The sequence below is a fragment of the Marmota marmota genome, unplaced genomic scaffold, assembly GCF_001458135.2.
Source record: "Marmota marmota marmota unplaced genomic scaffold, marMar, whole genome shotgun sequence".
NCBI lineage: Eukaryota > Metazoa > Chordata > Mammalia > Rodentia > Sciuridae > Marmota > Marmota marmota.
Genome location: NW_026000037.1, coordinates 39,225,501 through 39,235,253, shown reverse-complemented (window position 1 = coordinate 39,235,253; position 9,753 = coordinate 39,225,501). Strand labels below are relative to the sequence as shown.

At 37.0% G+C, this 9,753-nt stretch overlaps 1 long non-coding RNA gene across 1 annotated transcript in view; it reads right to left on the bottom strand.

Annotated features, from left to right (window-relative positions):
- Positions 1-6,986, bottom strand: part of LOC125619463 — a 32,737-nt gene extending 25,751 nt beyond the window's left edge. The window contains exons 1-2 of the long non-coding RNA XR_007351024.1: positions 6,882-6,986; positions 3,791-3,915 (exon numbers count right to left, since the gene is read on the bottom strand). This is a non-coding gene — a long non-coding RNA (uncharacterized LOC125619463). The remainder of the gene's footprint in view (positions 1-3,790; positions 3,916-6,881) is intronic.
- Between the last annotated feature and the right edge of the window lie 2,767 nt (positions 6,987-9,753).

The following is a 9,753-nucleotide window of genomic DNA, read 5'->3' as shown; positions in this document are numbered from 1 at the left end:
ATATATATATGAAGTAATAATTGGTAATTTAAGGATTATAGGAAAAAAGAGTATCAAGACCTATTTAAGAATTTGATTCTTTTAAGTCTTCTTTATATGACAAAGGAAAAAAATCACTAGTAAATGCACATTCATCCTGCCACTGAAGAAAGAGGTCCTCTTGACTCTTTGGCTTTTGCTATCCTAATCTGGAATGAAGGACATTGCTAAAAAGGCTAGACTAATTTCCATGAGATGGCACATATCATTTTGCTATAAAGATTGATTACTATTTTTGGTCCTGAGGTAGGATGAAAAAGAGAGAGAGAAATTGAAGTGAAAGGAGCCCCCATGGGCTCACCTAGGGGAAATAGTTTGAATGTGTGTGGAGACAACTCTTTAGAGTAGTGCTTCTGCTATGTGAACTAGATCTATAGATGGAGGAAGAGAGTTTTGAGGAAGTTTTGCTATGTGTTGTGAATGGCAGACCTTACTGCTGCATCTCCATTGACTTTGCTGTTTTAAATGGATTTGCAATACTTCTGGATGTCAGGTGGGTGTTTCTTTTGTGTCTAACACATGCTGAGATAGGTCACAGAGAGTCCTGGTTTTATTAAGGTTATATTTTTATAACACATTTTTAAAGTGCTCTTTAATGCCGGTGTTTAACTTTATTAAAGAATCCTTCTTTGGAGTTGTAAATGATGAGTAAAAAGGCTTGTTAATCTTTTTCTCAGTTAACCAGGGCTCTGCTGGAATCCTGGCAATTTCAAACATGTAATAGAACCAAAGCAAAATACCTAAGAGGATAAAAGGGAGCCTTTGAGCCGTGAATTTTGAAACTCAAACCCACACTATTACAACATGATACAGTCCAATAAAAATGCATTTGGGGCTAAAAGTGGTAGAGTTCTTGCTTAGCATATTCAAGGCCCTGAGTTCAATCCCCAGCACTGAAAAATTTACATTTTTTTTTCTAGCTTGTGATGTTCTATAACTTGAAAACAGACACACTAAGACTTCACAGGTTGTTTCTAGGGCATTTTAGTAAATTTCTTCATTGTGTGTGATGAACTGTGTGAACAATTCTACCATCGACTCCCATTAATTACACAGGCCATCCCTTCAGTCTGTTTGGTCCTGGCCCCAAATCCCATCTCAAGAGGGAGCATTGCACCTGGCCAAACTGTAGCACTCGGGGTGCTGCAAGTCTGTCACGTGTCTTTGTTCTGTGAGAATTCAGCATAGAACATCCCCTCCTTTCTCAGCAGTTTCAAAACCTGGATGTTAGTTCCCCATACCTTTTGCAATTCCCTTTGTTTATAGAAAAGGATTTCTGGTTATTTTCTACACTCTAACTACTGGCTGAAGGGTTGAGAGATTCTGCTGACAAATTTGAACAACTGTCTGTGTTTACATCTGCTTCTCAGGGGCACCCTGGCTGGCCCCGATGTTGGTATGCTGCTCATTTCCTCCTCTTGGGCCCAATCCCTAGTTTAAAATGATATAACCTCCAAAATTTGCTGAGATAATTATCGACACTTCTCCCAGGGGCACTGATGATAAAAGCATGGCGGAGATTTCCTTTTGCTGAGATTTACATCCCCAACATATTTATTTTTTTTTCTATTCTATGAAAATTTTTGGAAGTATTTCTATCATTGTGATGATTGTCTAGAATCAGTGCTCTGTCTTGGATTTATTTATCAGCCTCCACCTTGTGGTTTTCATTGTCTATACATGAGACTGGCAGCTCAGCTGTATTTAGGATTCTTTTCTTGTCGTTGCCATACTTTTAAAAAATGTGTTTCTAAATGTGCTTTTAAAGGATGATAGGCTATATTGTCATGTGTATTTGTGGTAATGATTATTCAGCTGAAGAAAACATCTGAGGTGGTTGACAAGTAATTCTGAGCAAAAGTCATCTGTCAGCTACCAATAAGGTTTGTATTTAAAGATAAAATATTATTCATGAGTGGACTGTGTAAAATTTTAATAATTCTTCAGTTTCAATGACCTGTTCCAGAGAACCTGTATAATGGAGTTGGCTTCCCAGTTTGTCCACTTCCAGAGGCAGAATTGCAGGGTGGAAGGCACAGGGACTCAGGATCAGGCAGACTTAACTTCAACTCCCAGCTCCCACTATCTGCTATCTCCCAGGGCTTCATCTCTCCATTTGCAAGATTGTAGTTAAGATACATCCATATATAAACAGTACCTGGAAAGTAGTAAGTACCACAAATAGGGGAGCTGCTTTAAGCTTATGATTTATTTTCCTGAGAATGTTCTCTGTCTGCCTCACTCAGGTGCTCTCCCTGGCATGATTAATTATGATTCTCAAATTTCATAAACCACATTTGGCTTTAATGAAATGATACATATTGTCCATCTGGAAAGTAAGTTTAAGAAAATAAATATAACTCTACAGAATGACTAATAGTCCCTTGAGAGGCACAAAGCACTTGGCAGGCAGGGATTTTAGGTAGGTTATAGAAATTTTGTCTGGGAGTAAACAATCAATGCCTACTTTTTATTAAAAATGCCAGGAGAAATATATTAATAGGTTTAAAGTCTATTTCCAAAGGTCCATTTCTGCAACTCCCCCGCAGCAAACCTCATTGTACTCAATTTATCTCCCTAGGAGACCAACCCGGCTCTAGGATATGATGGGTCTAAAGGAATTTTCCATTATCTGACTCAATCCTCAAACATTTTCTAAGCTGTGTTGTATATTTGCTTTATTGTGAAGAAAGGAATCATTTCTCAAGACACAAAGTCATTCTTGCCTCTTTGATTAAAAACAAAATAAAACAAAAAAGATGTAGATTGGTTGGGGGGATCTTTAATTTTGGCAATGAAGCAAACATTTATAGAACTTGACACTCTTAGTAATCCCTGCAGGGCAAATAGCTTCAAATCAGCATTGGTTTGATACCAGTGGAACACAAGAAAAAATCGGAGAGAAAAAAGAGTTTCTATAAAAATCATAACAAAAAAAAAAAATCTAAGATTTTTTGAGTCATAAAGAATACAATCACAAATAGTTCAATGTTCTGACAATTACGTGTTTAAAAAATTAGGAGTTTACAATTAAATACAAAGCATGTATGGAAAGTTACCAGACCCACGAATAAAGCTAATTTAACTAATTATCATAATGCAAGTATACGTGCATATATTTTGTATGTTTAAAATAAATCATTTAGGGCTTGGGTTGTGGCTCAGCGGTAGAGCGCTCACCTAGCACATGCAAGGCCCTGTGTTTGATCCTCAGCACCACATAAAAATAAATAAAAAATAAAGATGATATTGTGCCCAACTAAAAAACAAATATTAAAAAATAAATTAATTAAATAAAATAAATCATTTAAACTACTCTTTTGCTGCTTAATTATGTATGAGTGTACAACAGAGCATTATTCTTATTAATCCTTATTACTTCTAAGATCACTTGTTATTTTCTTAATAGATTCCCTATCTCTTTTAAATAATTAAAATACTTCACCAACATTCTAATGACAAATCATATTTAAGTCACTCGATAGACAGTTTTTATTTAATTGATTAATTGCTTTGAGTTGGGTCACCCATGTTGCCCATGCTGGTCTTGAACTTCTGAGCCTAAACGATCCTCCTGCCTCAGCCTCCCCAGTAGCTGGGAATACAGGTGTGCACCATCACACCCAACTAGACACATAACTTTTAATACAAACTACCTCCCAGTACTTTCAAATGATATGAGTTTTGCTACCATGAAATTTCAGTGAAAAGTAGAAATTTTTGATTAACATAAATTGATTTTCCAACTTACACTGCTTTGTATCTTCATTGAGGCAAAAGGTAGATCACTCTGGTTAGAATAAAGGTAAAGAAACTGCTTCAGGAACATGGGGTTAGACTGGTGCTGGAATCAGAGGGAGCTTCAACTCTGGGTACCTGTGAAAAGCACAGTAGTGTCAGAGATCATCAACTTTGACACTAACTTCACATTTTCTCCAGAAGGTGGTGCTTGTCAGTCACTCCTGAATGGTGGTGAGAAAGAACCAGGTCTTGATTGTCATATATCTCAATTCTTTTAAGAGTCTCCCTCACTGATAGAAGCCAATAAATGCAGAAGCTTCACTAGGCTGGCAATAAAGCATGAGGCTTTGATACATCCACAACTCCCGTGTAAGATGCACCAGAGGAGTTTGTTTGGAAGGAACAGTTGGATATGTATGCGTCCATCAAAACTACAAAAGAAAAATTCACAAAATCAACATTTTAAGCTGAGCAAGACCTTAAAGGCCATTGGTCCTTAGAATTCTTAATAAACCTCTATAAAGTACAAAAATCATTTTTAAGGAGTCTGGAAACTTCCTGAAGTGCTTTGTGAATTCCGTGTGTCTATTTATCCACTGGGAGAGTTCCCAGTTTTCATTTTATTCCCAAATGTGCCCCCAAATAAATAAGATTAAATTGAAATCAATTTATATCGGAGGAAGACCAGCCACAACATGGTTCAGCATAGTGTCCATGTCCCTTTTGGACTCTGAGTGGCAGAGTTCCTTATTTTCAAAAGAGGAGTTCGAATTTCATGTAATTACATTTCTTCATTTTTAAGAAGAGAAGTGTTCACAAAGGACTCTGCTAAGTTTTTTCTGAATCACATCAAAGTGACTAAGTTTGGTTAAATACTCAAAACTATAAGCATTATGCTGATCACCTAGAAAGTGCTTATTTGAACAAATGTTTCCATTTTGATTGATTACACTGGCATTATCCAGACATAGTCCAAATAGCAGCATACTCCCATGACCATGATCCTGTAAATATTCTGGCATCTCCCCCATTACCAATAAAACAATTCAGCACAAATATGTGGCAGAAAAGAGAGAAAAATGGGAAACATATGTGGAGTTCTCCATATGAAATCTATAGCCCTTAAAGTACTGATTTGCATTTGTCCCCTAAGTGTGCAGTTAGCACACAGGACCCAAGCAGAGCAAGCAGAGTGAGAAGAAGAGACATTCCCAAAGGAGAGAAAATCACAGTCTTTCTTTCTAAACCCAAACAACCTAAAGGCTCACCCAGTGAGAAAGCATTTATATAAGATAAGACAAATACAAAATTCTTGTGTACTTATGACATGATGTGGCGCCTAAAGATTTAAGGTAGGATATTTTTTAAAAAGCAAATATTTTGAGAAAACCTACAAACTCATAATTGTTATAAAGTAACTTTAACCATAAACCAAACAAGGTAATCAACAATAAAAATGCAACACATAAGATCCCAAATAAATATCATAAGATGACAATTATTACTAGCCTGGCTGGGAGCAATTGTGTATGCCTATAATCCCAGAGACTGGGGAGGCTGAGACAGGAGAATCACAAGTTCAAGGCTAGCCTTAGCAACTTAGTGAGACTTAGTAGCAGCTTAGTAGAAACTTAGCAACTTAGTAGCTTAGTGGTAGAGAACCATGGTTTTATTCCCTTTGAGACACACACACACACACACACACACACACACACAGCTCAAGTTTTAGTAGCCTGAATAAGGTTCACAACCTTCCCCTACCTCTGAATGAAGCCTACACTTTCATGATGCTAAGAAAGATTAGGAGTCAGTTTTTCATGAGAAAACAGAGTAAAAAGAAGGGAATTCCTCACAAAGACTATATGGAGCACGAGTCTGGAAGTATGGGCCTACATGATATTACTGGCTTCATGCTATTATATGATGGGGCATGGAGGCTGAAGGTGTCAGGGGTAGGGAGCAGGGAAAAGAGAATTCTGTGGTGTAAAGAGGAAAGTCTCTGGGCATGATGGTACTAGGAAATAGTTGAAGATGTGAAACTGTTGGAAGCTCAGACAATCTTGAGAGAAACCCAACAATGACTGATCAAAGCTTTCTGAAAGACTTACATATGCCAGGAAGAAAATAATTATTCTTGTCTAAAAACAATAATATTTACAACATAGATATAGCACGTATGACCTAATTTTCACAATGGGTCACTTTGTACCCTATATGATGAGTATAATAGTCTTTGCACTTACCACAAAGGAGGTGTTCAACATGCAGTGGAGCCCCATTACAATGGTGGTGATAAAATGTGGGTTAGTATGAGTTTTTGCCCAGTGCCTAGAAGAAGGTGAGGATGGGAAGGCAAGTCTAGATACACAATCCCTTAAAAGTTTCACGAAGGTCAAGTGCAAGTTTCAATGCTTGGTAATACCAGGAAGTGGGTTGGCATAGTGAATCTCTTCCATATTTGGAGTGGTTGCTATCTACATTAGTCAGTTGGGAAACAGTCTAGCTTTATTCCTCCTGTCTGTGAAGGTATAAAGCACAGAAGGGAGTGTCCACACTTGATGAGTATCCACAGCCATGAAGCAACAGGCTCAATCCTGATGCATGTAAGAAAAGAATTTGTATGCTCTCTCCCTTATTTTCTTGGGTAATCAAAGTCCTTGATTTAGTGAACTACTTGGTAGGGAAATTTTTGAATAAGAGTCCACTATATGAAATCTTCAGAGCATAATTCCATGGAAATGACCAGGAAGGAATAGCTTTTGTAGGAAGTAAAAATATTGACTTGTTGTTTAGAAAAAGAGATCTCCTGGCTTTTGTATCCAGCCATCCATAAAATATCTCTCCCATGGGACATTCACACTTAATTATTAGAAAAGTGTTTTAATTACTTGTCAGTTTACTATTAGTCCATGAAGTGTTACTGAATACTAGACAGGAGGTGACATTAACTCACTGACCAAAAGCCAATGACAGCATAACTCAGGTTAAATTTTACCCAGGATTGCTTGTGTGTGGTGTTTCTGTCTTCATCAACATTCTGAAACTTCTGCCAAATGACAAAGTATTTTCCTTGCTTGAGGATTAATTTGATAGTCACATACCTGTCCATTAGATGCCATTTCCCTTCTCAAAACTTTTAGGATGATGCCCCAATGTAGGGCTGTTCTGCCTTCAAAACTCCCACTGTGAAGAAGCTGAAGTTAGGGTATTTCACAATGTGATCTGTTAATATTTTGCCCCAGAGTACACCAATTGATAATCTGCAGTGCAGATTAAGAGGAGTTTAGTCTCCTTGCTCTAAGGACATACTCCTCTTTAGTATTTTCAAAAATTCCCTTAAAATATTTTTCGTGTCTAAAGAGATGGTCTTGCTTGCTCCTGCTTAGGCCCAGAATGTGATTTCTACATGTTCTGCTCAGGTTGAAGCACATCAAAACCAATTCTGTTGACCAAACGTGACTTATCATGACTATGGTTGGCAAAACTTGAGATCTGCTGGACTTTTGACTTGTCTGAGATCTGTTTCTGCTTCTGTTCGAGAGGCATGTCAATGCATGTGACTCATCTGAAGCAGAATTGCTTGGGTCCGAAATTCTTTTTTTGGTCACGTGAAATAGTATGAGTTTTTGCCCAGTGCCCAGAGATTTCAAGATTTGCAATTTAATCCAGGAGCTTCTCATTCCAAAATAGTCTCTTCTCCCAAAGCCTCCATATTCACAGAAGCACTTTCAGACTAATATGAATAAAACCAGGTCAGGTTTTGATATTCAGGTACTTAGCACAAGCACATGGGTCAGACAACATCCCCTATTTTGTTCTTGCCATTAAGAAAAGTTTGTCTCTGAACTTTTTGTTGCCTTTGCCAATCACTGGGAATTGGTAAAGACCATTCTGATAGGTCACAATAGCCTCGAAAATTGAGAAAAAAATTTAAGAAGCCTGTGGCCTTGTGCAAATTTTTCCATACTTTCTTTAGACATCATATAAGTTCATATATCAATAACTAGTTTTTCTCCTGCCATTCCAAAAATAATCCCCTTTAATATATACTCCACTACCTAAGTGCAATATAGTGGCAAAGTACAGACATTGGAATTAGGAAGTCCTAAAATAGAACATGAACTCCATTCTGTATGTGTGTCCTTGAGGGAAGTGCTGAGCCTATTTAACTTGAGTTTCTTTACCTATACACTTAAAATAATAAAAGGGATACTAATCTTATGGAGTTGTTAATAAGATTCAAATTAGTAAATGATATAAAGAGTTTAAAGCACTATTGGGCACTTGTATACACCAAAGCGTACTTCTTATGCATATTGGTTGTAGCCTATAATGAACACCTGCTATCCATTGAAGGTGTGGTCCACTCAGTCTCAAATGAACTTTGTGAAAGCACTATGTTGGAAGCAGATTCCACTGTCCTGTCCTTCTTGAGCAATAGAATCTTAACCACAATTGGCAGGTGGGGTTCTGATACCTATCTGTAATAATGGCTGGCCTGCTCCTTAAATGAGGACTTTATGGAGATAACAAAATTATTAGCTGAAAATGACTGGACCCACCCAATGGAAAAAATAATAATACAAAGCTCACTACACGGTTAACTCAAATAGAGTAAGACAATAAGCATGGGGAGGTGGTGTTAATGTACGGTCTCTGCTCACTAAGGAAGCTACAGAATTGATTCTCTTTTCCTTTATCAATTATAGATATTATTTTTTTTTTCTTTTTTGCTCAATGTGTTCTAATATTCCACTATTTCATGTTATGAAACAAATGTTCATTGTCAAGGAGATTCATGAATCTGTAATGATCCCAAAATTATAAAGTTAAACTTTAAATATTTAAAAGTATAGAATTTTATAAAGGAAAAAAAAATAAAAGTTCTATAGATCTATTTCCCTACTCTTTATCATCTCTGTCCTCAGAAGTAGATACTGTAAATAGTTTTGTGTATGAACATTTACACATTTCCTTTCTATATATATAAACATGTGAATGTATATGTCTGAATATTGTACTTTAAAAAAAAACTCATACTACACATGCTGTTCTATGACTTGCTTTTTCTCTTAACAATAAGTTTTGGGCAATGATTTACATGAGGACATTTAGATCTTGCTAATTCTTAACCACCTTACAATTAATACTGAATTTATAAATCAAGACAATGCATAAAAGTTTCTGTTTCTTATGACCTTTATCAACAGTACTGTTTGTGATCTTTAAATATTTGCTTAAAATCAAAACCACCCTAAGATACCATCTCACTCCAGTAAGATTGGCAGCCATTATGAAGTCAAACAACAACAAGTGCTAGCGAGGATGTGGGGAAAAGGGTACTCTTGTACATTGCTGGTGGGATTGCAAATTGGTGCGGCCAATTTGGAAAGCAGTATGGAGATTCCTGGGAAAGCTGGGAATGGAACCACCGTTTGACCCAGCTATTGCCCTTCTCGGACTATTCCCTGAAGACCTTAAAAGAGCGTGCTACAGGGATACTGCCACATCGATATTCATAGCAGCACAATTCACAATAGCTAGACTGTGGAACCAACCCATATGCCCTTAAATAGATAAATGGATAAAAAAAAATGTGGCATTTATACACAATGGAGTATTACTCTGCACTAAAAAATGACAAAATCATGGAATTTGCAGGAAAGTGGATGGCATTAGAGCAGATTATGCTAAGTGAAGCTAGCCAATCCCTAAAAATCAAATGCCAAATGTCTTCTTTGATATAATGAGAGCAACTAAGATCAGATCAGGGAGGAAGAGCAGGAGGAAAAGATTAACATTAAACAGAGACATGAGGGGGGAGGGAAAGGGAAAGAAAAGGGAAATTGCATGGAAATGGAAGGAGACCCTCATTGTTATACAAAATTACATATAAGAGGTTGTGAGGGGAATGGGAAAAAAACAAGGAGAGAAATGAATTACAGTAGATGGGGTAGAGAGAAAAGATGGGAG